We start from the raw sequence: 19,535 nt of genomic DNA, 5'->3' as shown, positions 1-19,535 counted from the left end.
AGACACCGAGAGAGAGAAGCAGAGACATAGGCAGAGGGAGAAGCAGGCTCCATGCAGGGAGCCCGATGTGGGACTTGATCCCGAGACTCTGGGGTCACACCCTGAGCTGAAGGCAAATGGCTCAACCATCCAGGCCTCCCACCCAGTTGACTTTTAATGGGCATTTGGGTTGTTCCAAGGTTTTGGCTATTAACAAAAAATGCTATGAACCTTTCTTAGTGTCCTTTGGTGGTTATATATGTGTGTATTTCTGTTGGTCGTAGGGTCTGCTAATGTACCAGTGACAACTTTCGTATTGATTTCTGGTTCTTAAATGTTCTGGATACTAGCCCTTTGTCAGTGTACTGGATTCTAATCAGGAGGCAGAAATGATACCAGTTACATGAACAAAAAATTTAGTAAAGAATTTTTTTGAAGATTCTTTTGAGAGAGAGAAAAACCATGAGCCAAAGGCATTTTACTGACTGAGCCACCCAGGGGCCCTAATTTAAAGAATTATTAATTGGGGGTTTCTGGCTGGCTCATTGGGTAGAGTGCATGACTCTTTTGGGGTTGTGAATTTGAGCCCCATATTGGGGATAGAGACTACTTTTTTAAAAAATTATTAAAGTTACTAACTAGGTAACTGAAAGAGTAACTTGAGAATTAGGCTATAATACAGTTATAGCAATTAACACAGAAATAGGAGTCACTTCATAATTTGTTCATGCGGTTCTATCCATGAAAGGATTTAAAGATATAGGGAAGATAGTCGGTGATATTGTGATAGTATTGTATGATGACAGATGGTAGCTACACTTGAGCTAGCCTAGCACACACGTAGACTTGTATACCTGAAAACTAATGTAACATTGTCAACTACCAAAAAAAAAAAAAATTCCCTAGAAGAAAGTTTCCCAGGGGAATTTGAGATACAGAAAAAAATGTTATCACCCAAGCATCAGCAGAACCACATGGTATTGTGTTCACATCACAAAACCTTTTTTAACACTTCTGTTAGAGCAGTTGTAAATGTTCACAAATACCCAGGTACACAGTGTATTTTTGTTTCTGAACTTCAGTTGGCTGATCCTACACCCCCATTATGCTTTTTCAGTAAATACAAACTAAGCACTGCCAAGTAAAAAAAAAAAGGGGGGGGGGCCAGAGAAATAAGATCTCTACATAGGAAAAAATTAACCCCTGACTCCTACTATGAACAGAAAATTGATTTGAGGTGGATCATTGACCTAATAAGTTGAGCTGCTAGGGATGCCTGGGTGGCTCAATGGTTGAGCATCTGCCTTTGGTTCAGGGCATGATCGTGGAGTTCTGCAGGAGTCTGCTGCTCCTTCTGCCTATGTCTCTGCCTTCTCTCTGTGTCTCTTATGAATAAATAAAATCTTTAAAAAATAAAAAATAAAAAAATAAATAAAAGTAAATTGAGCTTCTAGAAGAAAATGGAAATATCTTTTTCTAAGATTTTATTTATTTGAGAAAATACAAGTGGGAGGAGGGGGAGTCGAAGAGGGAGAAGCAGCAGCAGACTCCTGCTGAGCCTCAGGATCATGACCTGAGCTGAAGGCAGACGCCCAATCACTGAGCCACCCAGGTGTTCCCCTGGATGTAGAGATTAAAAAAATAATAATAAACATTTAGTATTTAACAGTTTCCATGAGTCAGAAGTTTGGGTGTAGCATGGCCCAGCTGAGTTCTCTGCTTACAGTCTCAGAACACCAAAATCAAGTATTCAGTAGGAGAGGCTCTAGAGAAGAATCCACATTCACATGCCTTCAACTGGGACAGAATCTAATTTCTTTTTCTTTTTTTTTTTTTTTAGATTTTATTTATTTATTCATGAGAGGCAGAGACACAGGCAGAGGGAGAAGCAGGCTCCATGCAGGGAGCCTGACGTGGGACCGAATCCTAGGCCTCCAGGATCACACCCTGGGCTGAAGGCGATGCTAAACCGCTGAGCCACCGGGGCTGCCCCCAGAATCCAATTTCTTATACTTGAACCTGGCCCCTCTCTATCTTCAACCCAGCAAAAGCTAATGAGTCCTCACATTTTTAGTTTCTGCCTTGTTCTGCTTTTAAGGTTTCATGTGATGAGAGTAGGCCCATTTGGATAATTGAGGATAATCTCCCTAGTTTAATAAGTGTATCTTCAAAGTCCTTTTGTCATAAAGTGTAGCATCCACAAATTAACACCAGAACGCGAAGGTACTGGGAGCCTGCTTCTCTTCCTCTCTCTGTGTCTTGAATGAATGAATGAATGAATAAATAATAAGATGAAAATCCTAGAAGAGAACATAGGAATGATACTGGATTTGGCAGTAATTTCTTGAAAATTACACCAAAACCATAGGCAACCAAAGTATGCAAATGAGATTAAAACTTCTATGCACCAAAGGATACAATCAACCTACAGAATGGAAGGAAATATTTGCAAATCATACATCTAATAAGTATCTAAAATATATATTTTTTAAAGCTACAACCCAACAGCAACAACAACAAAAAAACCCAAGTAGCCCAATTATGAGCAAAGAACTTTGGATAGTTCTCCCAAAAAGATACACAAACAGCCAGGAAGCATGTGAAGAGACGCTCAATGTCACTACTCAGTACAGAGATGCAAGTCTAATGAGATAACCACTCACACACATCAGGATGACCACTATCAAAAAAAACGCACTATGTAAAACAAGTGTTGATGCGGATGCAGAGAAAGGGAGCCCTCCCGCACAATTGCTGGGAAGACAAACTGGTGCAGCCACTGGAATACACTGTGGAGGTTCCTCAAAAATGTAAAAAGAGAACTATCGCATGATCTAGTATCACACTATTGGCTATTTACCCAAAGAATACGAAAACACCAATTTGAAAGGCTATATGTACCCCTATGTATGTAGCAACATTATTTACAATAGCCAAGATATGCAAGCAACCCAACTGTCCACTCACTAACAAGTGGATAAAGAAGATGTGTGTACACACAATGTGGATTATTACTCAGCCATAAAAGACTGAGATTTTGCCATTTGCAAGGATATGGATGGCTCTAGAATATAATGCTGAGTGAAATAATCAAATGCATAATTTCACTCATGGAATTCAAGAAACAGATTCAACTATAGAGAAGAAACTGATGGTTACAGGAAGGGATGTGAGCACAGGGATGGGATTACAGAGCACATGTGTCCTGATGAGCACTGAGTAATGTATAGAATCATTGAATCACTATATTGCACACCTGAAACAAATACAGCACTGTATGCTAACTATATTGGGATTAAAATTAAAAACTTGATAAAATTAAACCAGTATGTAGTAAGTGTTGGTGAGGATTTGGAGAAATTGGGATCCATGTATACTGTTGATAGGAATGTGAAATAGTACAGTCACTATGGAACCATGTGGACATTCCTCATAAAATTAGAGTTAACTGAATGATCTAGCCACCTTTGGGAATATACTGAAAAGGATTGAAAACAGGATCTTGAAAAGAAATTTGCACACCCACATTCATAACAGCATCATTCACAGCAGCCTTGCGGAAGAAGCAACCCAAATGTCCGCTGACAGATGAATAATAGATAAAATGTGATGTTCATACAATGGAAATACTATTCCACCTTGAAAAGTCCAGGAATCATGTCCCATATTACGTGGATGATGCTTGCACAATGGTGCAAAGTGAAGTAAGCCAGTCACAGACAAATACTGTGATTCCACTTATACGAGGTACCTGAAGTAGCCAAGTTCATAGACAAAGGGGAATGGTGGTTGCCAGAGGCTGTTTGGGGGAGCAGGTAAGAGGAATTACTTAATAGGAATAGAGCTTTGCAAGATGAAACAGTTTTGAAGATACATTGCACAACAATTTGAGTATACTTAAATACTGCTGAGCTGTATACTTAAAAAATGGCTAAGACAGCAAACACTATGTTCATTTTTTTGCCACAGTTAAGAATTCTAAAAAAAAAGTCAGCTGTGTCCTAAATAAAATGAGTGGGGCAAATGTAGAATATGTTACTTAAATATTCTCAGTTATTTTGTGTGAATTGTGCCATGTTTGTTTTAGTTCCAAATGACAATACTATGTTTTCAAACTTCATCGGATTCTGCGAATTATTTTTGTTACGGTCCATAAATCACGGACTCCTAATCCTGAGTCTTTTTAAACATGTTGCTCCTTATGATCTGAACTATGTAATCATCTTAAAATATGCAGGACAACCGATCCAGAAAATTCAGGGCCCACTCATTATTTAAACGAACAAACAAAAATTTAGCAATAGAGCAATGGAAAGGAAGGCCCTTAACTGATAAAGGCTAACTATCAAAAACCTACAGAAATATATTACACGTAACAGTAAAGAAAATAATAGGACTTTAAAAAATAGTTGCCAAATGGCTATTTCAGGTACTAAACAAGAATGCTTACTCTCATCAGTACTTGCTCATCTATAGGAAGCAGAGTAAGTCCTCATTTTGCCACTGAGAAAACTAAAGTGCAAATGGATTAAGTAATTTTCAGGAGGCCACACAGCTACTCATCAAGACTGAAGTCGTGAAAGCCCAGAGCTGACTATAGGGTTTATGATTTTACTTGTGATTACAACAAAGGAATGTCAGACCAGGCACAACCAGGTAACCCCAAACATTCAGATTCAATTCCTTCGTGAAGGGAGGACTTGGTTTGATTAATAAAATGAGGGCTGTCATAATCAGAAAATGGAGTAAGTCCAATTTTTTCCTTCAGTGAAGGAGCCAGAAGGGCTTCAAGGGAGGTTTGTTCAGTTACATTGGCTTGGTGACATAACACTAAGGTGTTTGTTTCTCAGGTATCATTGCTATTACTGGGGACACTTTTAAGACTTTCCAAATCAGCATGACAGGAAAAAGTTATATGGCATTATCCGTAAATAGTCATTTTATGGGTTTGTTTTGTTTTTGTAAATGAGTCATTTTGGAGCTGTTTGGATCTTTTTATTATACTAAATAATGTTTGGTGAGAACTCCAAACAATACCACATTTTACACCGTAATCTAAGGATTAATAAGCAGACCTTTGTTTAGGCTGTTTACCTAAGGATTTCAGAAATGGTGACTAGTGGGGCATAGAGTCTACTGTAAAAAGAAATAAAAAGCTATTAGACTCCATTATGTTCATGTCATTACATTAAAATGAGCATAAAACTAGAGTAATAGAAAGTCAGTAAATAGGAAATAAGCAGCTTTAATTTTGACTTATAGTTTCCAATAGAATATAACTTGATTATCAAGTTTGGTTTTTTTTAAATTATATTTATTTATTAATGAGAGATATATATATAGAGAGAGGCAGAGACACAGGCAGAGGGAGAAGCAGGCTCCATGCAGGAAGCCGGATGTGGGACTCAGCCTCCAGGATGACACCCTGGGCCGAGGGCAGGGGCTAACCACTGAGCCACCCAGGGATCCCCTGATTATCAAGGTTTTTAAATCCGCTTAGGTTAATTTATTCTCCACTGACGACACAATTCTTTTATTACAGCAGGAACCATTTATAGCACTGATGTGTATATAGTAAATCCTACATCAATACAAAAGTTTCCAGTTCTATATATCTATCCATTCATCCATCCATCTATCCATTCATCCATCCATCTATCCATCTATCTGCCCATCAATCTATCTGTCCACCTATACTTCCATAATATTCCATGTTTGGCTGTACCATAACTTATTTACCCTATTGGTAGACTTTACAGCATTGTTTCCAATCTGTTGTAGTTTTAAGTTACAATTAATAATAATTAATCTTGTACACACATTGTTTTGCACATGGGTTGTGTGAGGTATGTTCCTAGAAGTGAGATGACTGAGCCAAAGGGTACCCACATTTGTGATTTCTGATAAATGGACATTGTCAGGACAATATGTCTTGATAGCTAAGGTATTCTCCTCTCTCTCTGCATCCCCTTTTAGGAGTGTGTCCCTGAGATAAGCAAAAATAGAATTTACCCTTGAACAACACAAGTTTGAAATGTACAGGTCCACTTGCAGGATTTTTTTTTTTATAAATAGAGTACTGTAAATATACTTTCTCTTCCTTACAATTTACTTTCATTTCTTTTCCTTTTTTTTTTTTTTTTTTTTGAGAGCAATAGTGTGAGCAGTGGGGAAGGGGAGAGGCATAGAGAGAGGGAGAGAGACTCTTAAGCAGGCTTCTTGCCCAGTACAGAGCTCAATGTGGGGCTCAATCTCATGACCTTGAGATCATGGCCTCAGCCGAAATCAAGAGTTGGACATTTAACCAACTGAGCCATCCAGACGCCCCACCTTAAAATTTTAACATTTTCTTTTCTCTAGCTTATTTTATTGTAAGAATATAGTACTTAATACATATATGAAATATGTGATAAAAGACCCTTTGTTATTGGTAAGGCTTCTGGATCAACAGTTGGCTATTAGTAGTTAAGTTTTTGGAGAATTGAAAGTTATGCTCATATTTTCAATTATGGAGGGAGGAGGTCAACATTCCCAACCCCAACTTTGTCCAAGAGTCAACTGTATACTTAACCATGTGCCAGGCAAAGTCATTTAATCTTAAGTGAGACTGGAGCCAGCTGTATACTTTTAGTTGCATGTATTTTATATTCCAGTTCTTCCCTTTATTATTATTTGTTCCTCCTTTTAGCTGTCAATGGACTTGTATATAACAACTTCTTTGTTGTCCTCTCCCAATTTTCATCTCTAATCTTTCAGTGGCTTAAAAAGAAAATCTCCCAAGTTTATTAGATTTCTGTCAAGAAAAGCTCAAACTATAGTCACTAACTTTGTGATTTGTTTCTCAGATAAGAGATCAGAATTCTCTGTTTCAAATTTGTAACCTGAGTTATTCAGATTCTTTGTATTTCCTTCACAGTAAGACAGCTCTATATTTTAATATTTTTTCCTAATTAACCATATGAATCTTCTTTTAAAAGATTTATTCTTTTAAAGATTGTATTTATTTATTTGAGAGAGAGAGCGCACAACAGAGCACAAGGAGGGGAAGGGGCGGAGGGAGAAACAGACTCCCTGATGAGCAGGGAGCCTCAGTCGAGGCTCCATCCCAGGGCCCTAGTATCATGACCTGAGCCAAAGGCAGACACTTAACCAACTGAGCCACTCGGGTGCCCCTAACCATATAAATCTTGATGTAACTAACAAACATTGAACACGAAGAATTGAATTTAAAGATACATCAAATTGAGGGGTACCTGGGTAGCTCGGTTGGTTAGCCGTCCCACTCTTGATGTCGGCTCAGTTCATGATCTCAGGGTCATGTGACCAAGCCCTGCACTGGGCTCTGCACTGGACCTTGACCCTGCTTAGGATTCTCTCTCTGTTGCTCCAACTCCCTCTCCCTCCCTAAACAGACAAACAAAAAAAGATGAAAAAGGGAGTATCTGGGTGGCTCAGGGGTTGAGCATCTGCCTTCAGCTCAGGTTGGGATGCTGGGATGAGTCCTGCCTCAGGCTCCCCTGAGGGAGCCTGCTTCTCCCTCTGCTTGTGTCTCTGCCTCTCTGTGTGTCTCTCATGAATAAATAAAATATTTTTTTAAAAATGAAGAAAAATACACCAAATTTGGGTGCCTGGATGGCTCAGTCATAGAGCATGTGACTCTTGATCCCCAGGTCGTGAGCTCTAGCCCCACACTGGGTGTAGATTACTTAAACATATATGTATTCCATCAAGTATACATTCAAATGTGCTGTCTAGAGCATAGTACTTCAGAGTCTAAGTATGTCAGTATAGTAGACTTTTAAAAACAGAGCTTCGGGCAGCCCAGATGGCTCAGTGGCTTGGTGCCGCCTTCAGCCCAGGGCGTGATCCTGGAGACCCAGAATCTAGTCCCACGTCAGGCTCCCTGCATGGAGCCTGCTTCTCCCTCTCCCTGTGTCTCTGCCTCTCTCTTTGCATCTCTCTGTGTCTGTCATGGATAAATAAAATCTTAAAAAAATAATAAACACAGAGCTTCTATAATTGCATTGCTGGTTATTAAGAGATTGTCTTTTGGCTGCAAATCCACTTCTCTGTACTCTATGGTACTAGGGCTGAGACAAGCAAAAAACTCCTTTAGGTTTCACCGATAGGGAGGGAGTGCCAGAACACAGTGGAATCCTTTGCATCTTTACTCCTTCGCTCTGACAGCAACAGGTATTTCCTAGCATTTCCAGAACCAGCCTCGTTGAGTTCCCTCAGACAGCCAGCAGCAGCCACACAGTGGCTTCTCAGATGTCTGGCTCTGAGGCCCAGAAGGCCCCTCCTCCTAGGAGCTGAGTTCTAATAATGCCACCGCCTTCCCTGTGCTCCCCCCAGCACTAGGGGTAGTAGTTGCTTTCCCTAGTTATTCTGTGTGACTTCAGTGTTCCTTCTGTGCCCCTTCAGTTCTCCAGCACCTGTTCACCCAACTCCCAGATTAAACATTCTGTTAAAAGAACTAGTGTTTCTTTTTTCCTGATAGAATGACTGTAATTTCAGTTTAGCCAGGAAGACAATCAAAATATTTAACCATTCATTTTGTTTGGTTGGTTTTTTTAAAGATTTATTTATTTATTTATGATAGAAAGAGAGGCAGAGACACACACAGGAGGAGGGAGAAGCAGGCTCCACGCCGGGAGCCCGATGTGGGACTCGATCCGGGGACTCCAGGATCACGCCCTGGGCCAAAGGCAGGCGCTAAACTGCTGAGTCACCCAGGGATCCCCTCAACCATTAATTTTGAATGAACACCTCAGTCTTTTTTTTTTTTTTTAGAGTGAGCACATATGGCAGGGGGAGGGGGTAGTAGGGCCAGAAGGAGAGAAGGAATCCCAAGCAGGCTCCTCTTGCAGCATGGAGTCCAATGACGGGCTTGACCTCAAGAGCCTGAGATCATGATCAGAGCCAAAATCAAGAGTCGGACATTCAACCAACTGAGCTCCCCAGGCACCTCGACACCTCAGAATGTCCATACTGCTTCACTCTTGGTAAAAGGAAGGACATTTACTGAAATCACTCCTAGCTACCTAGAAAATCCTAAAAGCAGGACAGTCTTGAAAAAGGGACAGTGGGACGCCTGGGTGGTTCAGTGGTTGAGTGCTCACCTTTGGCCTGGGGCGTGATCCTGGAGTCCCAGGATCGAGTCCCACGTCGGGCTCCCTGCATGGAGCCTGCTTCTCCCTCTGCATGTGTCTCTGCCTCTCTCTCTCTGTATCTCTCATGAATAAGTAAATAAAATCTTTTAAAAAAAAAAAAAGACAGTGAAAAATTTTTTAGATTAAACTGCTGGCTTCTAAAAAATTATAGTATAATATAAAAACATCAAGTTAGGGGCACCTGAGTGGCTCAGTCGGTTAAGTGTCTGCCTTTAGCTCAGGTCATGATCCTGGAGTCCTGGAATCGAGCCCCACATTCAGCTCCTTGTTCAGCAGGGAGCCTGTTTCTCTGTCTCCCTGCTCGTGCTCTCTCACTGTCTCTCAAATAAAATCTTAAAAATATATGTATCAAGGTAAATGGTAGGACACATAGTCTATTTTAAAATATGAATCTGTAGGGCAGCCCCGGTGGCTCAGCGGTTTAGCGCCTTGTTCAGCCCAGGGCGTGGTCCTGGAGGCCTGGGATCAAGCCTCACCTTGGGCTCCCTGCAGGGGGCCTGCTTCTCCCTCTGCCTGTGTGTGTCTCATGAATGAATAAATAAAATCTTTAACAAAAAAAAAAAATGAATCTGTAGCATGGCATTTGTTATGACCACAACAAATGAATGCAAAGAATGTAACTACTCCATTGTGATCCTTGAACTGAAAATTGAAACCATATTTCTAACAGGTTTCTCAAGATAGTCTTGGCAACATATAAACTGTTCAGGAAATATTTATGGAACACTTTTTAAATTTTTTTTATTTTTATTCTTTTTTAAGATTTTGCCTATTTATTTTGAGAGAGAGAGAGAGAACACAAGCAGGGAGAGCTACAGAGGGTGAAGGAGAAGCAGGCTCCTCAAGGAGCACCGTGCCCCATGTGGGGATCTTTCCCAGGACCCTAGGATCATGACTTGAGCCGAACGAAATGCTTAACCGACTGAGTCCCAGGTGCCCCTGGAACATTTTTTATATGCTCAGCTGGCACTCTAGGTGCTAAGAATCCACTGATGAGCCAAAGAGACCCTCATATGAGCTTATAATGTAAAGGAGGTAAATGCTTTCTCAGCCTTAGCAAAGGGGACTAATTCAGCTCTTGCAGTTCAGAATGCCCAAAATAAGTAGGATTCAAGGAGAAATGACTAATTCCAGGACCAGAATATGAAAAGAACAAGTGAGCCAGGAATATCTTGCATCAGAAAGTAAGGATATGAGGCAGCCTGGGTGGCTCAGCGGCTTAGCGCCGCCTTCAGCCCAAGGTGGGATCCTGAAGACCCTGGATCAAGTCCCACGTCGGGCTCCCTGCATGGAGCCTGCTTCTCCCTCTGCCTGTGTCTCTGCCTCTTTCTCTCTGTCTCTCATGAATAAATAAATAAAATATTTTTAAAAAAATGCCTCCCAAGGAAGGCATGGAGAAGCACATATCACTTACCTAGTCCTCTTTCCCTCAACGCACAGCTTCAGTCTAATCATGAGGAAACATTGGACAAACTCAGACTATGGGACATTTTACAAAAATAGCTGGCCTGTAACTCTGCAAAAATGTCAATGGCATGAAGACTGAGAAAGATGAAAGCTTATAGAGCAAAGGGAACCAGAGAGACATGACCACTACACACATGTCATCCTGGAATAGAGAAAAGCCTGAGAAAGGTATTGCTATAAAGGTAGGATCAGGATCACTGGTAAATTTTGAATGTGGATCATAAATTCAATGATCAATGTTAAATTTCCTGATTTTGATCATTGAACTGTGCTCATGGAAGGTAGTACCTTTGTTCTTAAGAAATACATTCTAGGGACGCCTGGGTGGCTCAGCAATTGAGCACCTGCCTTTGGCCCAGGGCATGATCCTGGAGTCCTGGGATCGAGTCCCGCATCGGGCTCTCTGCATGGATTCATGGAGCCTGTCTCTCTCTCTCTCTCTCTCTCTCTCTCTCATAAATAAAAATCTTTAAAAAAAAGAAAAGAAATACATTCTAAGGTATTTAGGGGTAAAAGTAAGTCTGCAACTTACTCTCAAATGGTTCAAATGATAGATGAATGGATGGACAGATGCAGCAATAGATGGGTGGATAGATTAAAAAGAAAGTGGTTGCAGCAAAATGTTTAAAAAAACTGGTAAATCTGGTTGAGTATGTATGACAATTCTTTATTCTTACATCTTTTAAGTTTGAAATTATTTCAAATTTTTAAAAAATGATTATAATTAAAGGAGGAAGCACAGGGCTCTACCTTATACTACAGTTTTTAAATGAACACTTCCCAATAACCCCAAGGGCCACCAAGAAGAAATATACTGGCCTTTAGGCTACAATTAGCCCTTCTAGGAACGTGATCCTACTAATTACTAACTCTTGCTAGAAAAAAAAATGGCTTTAAATAAACTAATCCAACATCTCATTTTTTATAGGTGATTGCTGCATTTTATCAGGGTTTATCTAAGGGCTATACGTAATAGTTTTACTCATTGTTTCCTGGTCAACCTCCAAGAATGTTCATCAGGAAGCTATGCTGTCATCTAAACATAGACAATCTATTCAAAAATATCTACAGTGGGTAAATGTGACTGTTTCTGGTCCCTCAATATCCATATGCTCCTCTCCTTTCCTCAATCCTATGCACCTGAAGGGTGTCATGAGATTAATTTCCACTCAAGAAGCATGAGCAGAAGGGATGTGTTGCCTTCACTCTGAGGCAGGTGAATGTGGGTGTGCCCTTTCTTGTTCTATCTCTTCCCCTTTGGCCAGACCTAGAGTGATCATGTGTTGAGATGGCAGGCCGTAAGGTGAAATCAGCTTTGATCCCTGAGTCACCCCTGGGAGGAGAACTCTGGAGGACCATCTGATCAGCACTAGACTTTATAGGATCAAGAAGTGGACTTTGTGTTATACTGATAAGACGTGGGGTTAATCTGCTAAATTGAAATAGCCAGAGGTGCTTTTGATTCCTCTTTCTCTTCTCCTTCCCTTCTCTTTTCTGTAAAAAATATTGATTGGTTTCTCTTCTCTGATTTATTGGGGTTTTTTTTCATCACTTCAGGTAGCCAGGGCCCGTAGGATCTGTAAGGTTGATGCCAAGGAGGCAGCTGGCAGGACTGGGAAGTTGTTTCACACAGGGGGAATGAACATGTAAGGAACAATATGTTGAAGATAATGAAAACCAATTTTATCTCTCAGAGAAAGGAGTCACAAATGTGGAAAGGAAAAAAGGGTAGGGGATCCCTGGGTGGCGCAGTGGTTTGGCGCCTGCCTTTGGCCCAGGGCGCGATCCTGGAGACCCGGGATCGAATCCCACGTCGGGCTCCCGGTGCATGGAGCCTGCTTCTCCCTCTGCCTGTGTCTCTGCCTCTCTCTCTCTCTCTGTGTGTGTGACTATCATAAATAAATAAAAATTAAAAAAAAAAAAGAAAAAAGGGTAGAATGAATCCTGTGACATTCTGATTTGGAATTGGAGGTATTAGTGGAACTCATGTTTTTTTGTTTTTGTTTTTTTGTTTTAAGATTTTTTTTTTTATTTCTTCATGAGAGACACAGGCAGAGGGAGAAGCAGGCTCTAAGCAGGGACCCTGATGTGGGACTTGATCCCAGGATCCTAGGATCATGCCCTGAGCCAAAGGCAGACGCTCAACCACTGAGCCACCCAGGGATCCCAGAACTCATGGTTTTAAAAGAAGAGATGGATGGATGGATGGATGGATAGATAAATAGATAGATAGATGATAGATAGTGTATGTGTGTATATGTATATATGCTGAGAGAGCCTAGAAGCAGTAATAAATACCTTAGAGCAATAAGCACATTTTGCTCTCAGAGCAAATGCTCTTCTCCCCTAAAGAGAACCAGAGCTCTTGGGAGAAATGGCTGATTCCAGAGCTAGGGGAGAACAAGTAGATAAGTCTGGGGGGAGGCTGGATGGGAGGATGGGTGAAATAGGTGATGGGTATTAAGGTATGTCCTAATTGTGATGAGCACCAAGTGTTGTGTGGAAATGTTGAGTCATCTATTGTACACCTCAAACTAGTATCACACTATATTTTAACCTACTGGAATTTAAATAAAAACTTAAAAGTAATAAATAAGTAAATAAGTCTGGAACATCTGCTGTACCAGAATGTAATAAAGTGCTCAAAAACTGATGGGGACTTATCAGAAGAACACAAGATCCATTCAAAGAGGTTTCTACTGGCCAAATCTGTGTTAATATAAGCAACAAAAGAAAGAATGTTTGTATTAGATAATAACTCATCAATAAAATAGAAATCCATTAGTTGATACTGATATAAATAAATGCAGAATGAACTAAATGAAGAGAAAGTATAGCACTTCCTTACTGTAGGATAATAAATGTAGGTCTGATAGAGTTAGAAAAACTACCATTTGGCAATTATCCCAATAATAATCAATTCAGGCAACAATCAGTGATAAATGCAAATTACTTACTAGTTACAGATAAAAATAGTATCTTTACAATGAAAAAACTAGGCAAACACTACCTTGATCAGTTGAATCAAAATTTACGCACCTGGCTGGCTTCGTTGGTAGAGCATGCAACTCTTAATCTCAGGGTTGTGAGTTCAAGCCTCATGTTGGGTTTAGAGATTACTTAAAGGCTTTTTATTTTTTATTTTTTTATGATAGTCACAGAGAGAGAGAGAGAGAGAGGCAGAGACACAGGCAGAGGGAGAAGCAGGCTCCATGCACCGGGAGCCCGACGTGGGATTCGATCCCGGGTCTCCAGGATCGCGCCCTGGGCCAAAGGCAGGCGCCAAACCGCTGCGCCACCCAGGGATCCCTAGAGATTACTTAAATAATCAAATCTTTTCTTTAAAAAAAGATTTATTTATTTATTTTAGAGAGACAGAAGGAGAGAATGGGGGGAGGGGCAGGGGGAGAAGAGAGAGCCTCTCCAGCAGACGCCCTGCTGAGCACAGACCCTGAGGCAAGGCTCCATCGTACAACCCCAAGACCATGACCTTAGCTTGCTTAACTGAGCTATCCATGTGCCCAAGAATAAAATATTTTTAGAAATTCACCTCACCAGTAACAGAACAAATCAACATTATGAGCCTTCTGGTATGATACGCTGGAAAAAACAAAGGGTCTCCTCTATGGTAGTCTTGCCGTAAATGCATACTGTACATCTAATTATGAGAAAACACCCGAGAAGTCCAAATTGCCCATCTTGTACTCCGAAGTGTCTTGTACTCTTTGAAAATTCCTGGTCCTGAATGACAAAGATAGGTAGAAAGCCTGTTCCACATGGAAGAAATTTAAAGAGACCTGAGAATTACATGGAACACCCTCTTGGACCAGATACTGGACTAGAAGGGAAAATATTTTTTTGTTTGTTTTGATTTTTTTTTATAAACTATAAATGGTATTATTGGGAAATTTGGATATAGGACCTATGGATTGGACGGTAGTATCCTAGCAATGTTCCTATCCTGAATTTGACGGCTTTGCTTTGTCTTTTAGGAAATACATACTGAAGTATTTAGGAGTAATGAGGCATCACATATTTAACTCTCAATTGGTTCAGGAAAAATATGTCTTTGCATGTGCATACAGGGATTACATGTATATTTATTTACGTATGTATTCATAATCTATATAGCTATACATTTAAGCATATTATATATGTGCATCCAGTAAAATGTTGACAACTGGGGAAACTGAGTGAAGAGCATACGGTCCTGGAATCCAGTCCCCATCAGGCTCCCTACTCCGTGGGCAGCCTGCTTCTCCCTCCCTCTACTCCTGCTCTCTGTCAAATAAACAAAAACCTTAAAAAAAAAAATCTTAATGTTTAAGACTGCAGCTTGTTGGTATAACTCAGATTTGTTCACAGTATGAAAATTACGAAAGCAGTGGTATGTGGAGACAATTCAGGTGGGGTGCAATTTCTTTGGAAGACAGCAGTGGGGGTGCCTGGGTGGCTCAGGGGTTCCACGGGGAGTCTGCTTCTCCCTCTTCCCCCGCCCCATTCCCTTGCCCTCCTCTCCCCTGCTTGGGCTCCCTCACTCCCTCTCACTCAAATAAAAGTCTTAAAAAAAAAAAAAAAAAAGACAGCAGCGGTATTGGAATGAATACTATTGTTCAGGTACCAGAACACAGGACAAGGAATCCTGGGCTCCAGGAACATACAGAAAATGGAGAGCAATTTAGTTCTAAAAGTAATCCCACTTGAAGGCACCTGGCTGGCTCAGTCAGAACAACAAGCAACTCTTGATCTCACGGTTGTTAGTTTGAGCCACACATTGGCTGCAGAGGTGACTAAAAAAAATAAATTAAAAAATTTTTTTGAAGAGCGATTACATTTCCATTGACACAGATTTTAGGTGTTTTATCATATTTTTTTAAGATACAAAATTGGTCCTAAGCTTTGGCCATACCACGTAAGTAATGAAGTAAATGATATTATTTATGTATTTGTTTGCTTTTAAGATTTTTATTTATTTGAGAGAGAGAGAGCAAGCATGTGAGGAGGGGGAGCAGAAGGGAGAGAGAGGGACAAGCAGATTCGGCCCTGAGCCCAGAGCCCCAAGTGGGGCTCAGTCTCAGGACTCTGAGATCCTGACTTGAGCCTAAACCAAGAGCTGGCTGCTTAACCAACTGAGCCACCCAGGCATCCCTATTTATTTATTTTTAATAATACTGATTATTTAATTCAGGCATCTGGTCTGATCATTCAAACACCCAAAAGCAAGTTATTCCACCCTATAAATTTCCCTGGGCAAGTAAATTAGATAGTTGACAAAACTGCATTTTGATTTTCTCCTACTTTATAATTTAAATAATGGGTGATTTAAATATTTGTCAATTGACATTCTTGAAATCAAAAGAAAAATGAATTTCTTTTCCACCTGTTTTATTTATTTATTTTTAAAGATTTATTTATTCATGAGAGACACAGAGAGAGGCAGAGACAGAGGCAGAGGGAGAAGCAGGGTCTCTGTGGGGAGCCTGATACAGGACTGGATCCCAGGACCCTGGGGTCACGACCTGAGCCAAGGCAGATGCTCAACTTCTGAGCCACATAGGTGCCCCCTTCCACCTGTTTTAAAACAGCACGAGTTATAGAAAATTTGAGGAATTGCTAGTGCTAGTAGGTTAATTGTAATTGTGTAGCAGTCAGCAATATTCCGTTTCTTTCAGAAGAATCAAGTCAGTTAATTCTTTTCACATTTGAAGTTACTGCTCTCTAAACAATGCATTTCATTCCCTAAAGCAATTCCTTCCCAACTGACCATCTTCCAAGGCAAGAGATATAACAGCAGAATTCAAGAATTTTCCCTGAAGTTTCATTATAGGCAAATTTTAATTTCATTTAGGGTTGACTGCAGTTGTCCTGTATTCATTTGTGAGTAGGCCCGTTAGTTATTTACAGCAAAAATACCATAAATAACATGAGGGATTTTTTATTTGTTTTTTTAAAGATTTGTATTTATTTGACAGAGGGATCAAGAGAGCACAAGCAGGGGGAGGGCCAGACGCAGAGAGACAAACAGACTCTCCACTGAGCAGGGAGGCTGAGGCGGGGCTCCATCCTGGGACCCCAGGATCAGGACCTGAGCTGAAGGCAGACGCTTAATCCATTGAGTTCCCCAGGTGCCCCTGACATGAGGTTTGAATTACAACAAATTACAATACATTTCAGTTCACAATGACCCAGGGCATACACAGAAACTTAGATATGCTCTGTCCTATGTTTCTAAGCCTAAATGGAACTATTTCTACTCCTTTTAGTCAAGCTTAATCACTTCTTTTTATATTCATTACTTTTCAGGTGTATATATATTTCTCCCTAAAATCTCCTGTCTCCTTGCCAAGTCTGTGACCACGTCCATCTTTGAGAAGCTGGGATTCCCTCTTTCCCTTTCATACTCAAGCAGTTGCCCCGTGTTGTACAGTGTCCTGATGGTGCACGCCCCACACCACCCCCCCACTGGGTCTTGAGTGTGTGATAACAGTTAGAAGCGAACCACATCAGTCGGGATTCCTCCCCAGTAACTGACACTTCACATCCATGGCAAACCAGGTAATTCAGGGTGGTATCTCCTTTTACAGATAGGAAACTAGTGTCAGACTCGTTCTGCGGGCTCATGCTTTGAATTCCTTGGATAGCTGGTTCCTAAACTAGCTGCTTACAGGAAAATCACCTGGAGACCTTTAAAAACTGGCAGATTCCGGGACTCCTCATCAGCCTTAGTAAGTAGAATTTGAGAATGTCTGTGTCTAAAAAGCATTGATGAGAGACCCTATTTGGGAACTTCTAACTTGTGATGGCTAGGCCTTGGTGGCTTCAAAGCTGTCAGAGTGGCGGTTTATAGCCAGTGAATAACTCAGGTTGCCATCTATGTGTGCCCCTTCTGTGTGGACTACATTAGGATCTCCCATATCCAGGTATGCCTCTCCTCTGGGCTAAACTGTATGTTATGCTTTTAATTGCCAAAAGAAGGAAATGTCAAAATACAAGAAAGATAAAGACTGGGTAAAAGCATTCGCCTACCTTTATTTCCTGTAAAATAAAATACCCCTGAATATGCAGATATAATGTAGACAGTTTTCATTCCCCTACACAAAGATGCATGACTTCAAGAGTCTGAACCTGGGTCCCAGAGCTTTTGGGGTCCTCTTGGGGTGCACTTTAGTAAAGGGATCGCCTCTAGTCTTACAGCCAAGGTTCCACCTATGATAACCTTCCAAAGAAGGATGGGGATGGTTTGACATTTAAAAATTTTTCAGAATGGGGGATCCCTGGGTGGCGCAGCGGTTTGGCGCCTGCCTTTGGCCCTGGGCGCGATCCTGGAGACCCGGGATCGAATCCCACGTCGGGCTCCCGGTGCGTGGAGCCTGCTTCTCCCTCTGCCTGTGTCTCTGCCTCTCTCGCTCTCTCTGTATGACTATCGTAAATAAATAAAAAAATTAAAAAAAAAGTTTTTCAGGGATCCCTGGGTGGCGCAGCGGTTTGGCGCCTGCCTTTGGCCCAGGGCGCGATCTTGGAGACCCAGGATCGAATCCCACATCGGGCTCCCGGTGCATGGAGCCTGCTTCTCCCTCTGCCTATGTCTCTGCCTCTCTCTCTCTCTCTCTCTGTATCATAAATAAAAAAAAAAAAAAAAGTTTTTCAGAATGGAAATTACAGCCCCATGGTGAAATCCATTATATTTTATTTCAGATAGAAAAAGATAAATTTTGGGGCTCCTGGGTGATTCAGTCAGTTAAGCATCTGCCTTTGGCTCAGGTCATAATCCCAGGGTTCTGGGATCAAGCCTTGCATCTGGTTCCCTGCTCAGTGAGGAGTCTGCTTCTCCTTCTCCCTCTGATCTTCCCCGCTCTCGTGCTTTCTCTCTCTCTCTCTCTCTCTCTCAATAAACCTTAAAAAAAATATTTTAAAAAACAGAAAAAGACAAGTTTTTCCCTACTTTCTTTATGGAGACATGGAAACAAGATTTCCAATTTAAAAAAGACAATAATTAAGGTGCTAGAGGATGCTGTCCTTTTTTTCTCAAGGAAGATGGGAAAAGGGACTTTAGTCTACCTTGCATAATGTATTATATCCTTCTATTAGAAGAAGGCTGTGGTAGGAATTATTTAAGGGTTTTCTATGATTCCCCTTGCCAGGCATGATCCTCAAATGTATCAGTGCTACCTTGACCTCTGGCTCTAGGTGTACAAGTGCCTGTAGGGAAGTTCCACTTGAATGTCCTATCTCTACCTAGCATCTCAAATTCTGTTTATCTCTCAGATATGGTTCTGTGTTAAGATTGGCCAAAAGGGAAATTTGTGCAAGATTTCAAAGGCAGAAGGTCAGTGTGAGATGTGAGGTGCTGGGGCAGCTTATGCATATGGATGCTGATCCGTTGGCTTACCTGGGAGTGGGGCAGTGGCCACGTGTGGAGCTCTTTCAGCAACTCCAGGACCTTCTTCAGTGACTCCTGAAGTCCTGGGCCAGATGCATGTGCAGCGCCATGGCTCCCATGAGCACTTGCATGGCTCCTGAAGGCAGTTGCATCATTGAGATTGTAGATGTCAAGAGACAGATGCACAATCTAGTTTATCCCCACGGGATCCAGTTTGTCTTTGTGGCTTCCAGTTTGTCTGTACTCATCCTCACTTCATGTCCAGCTTTCTTGACTGACCATAAGCTCTATTGACTTACAGAAATTTCAGGTTTAACTCCAGACACAGAGGCAACCTTTTCTCCAGCTCCCATGATTGTTTAAGACCTAGTCCCTAAAATAAACCTCTTATATCATATGACTCCTAGTTGCTTGTTTCTCTGGTCAAACTCTGTTGTAGACAATGGTTTTGGAAATAATTCCAGGAGAACTAAAACTTAAGAATGGGTTGTATGAATTTGTTCTGGGTTATCTGATCCATTGGATTTAAAGGGTCA

Source organism: Nyctereutes procyonoides, unplaced genomic scaffold, assembly GCF_905146905.1.
Source record: "Nyctereutes procyonoides isolate TBG_1078 unplaced genomic scaffold, NYPRO_anot_genome, whole genome shotgun sequence".
Classification (NCBI taxonomy): Eukaryota; Metazoa; Chordata; class Mammalia; order Carnivora; family Canidae; genus Nyctereutes; species Nyctereutes procyonoides.
The sequence above is the reverse complement of the archived record's forward strand: the minus strand, read 5'-3'. Positions refer to the sequence as shown.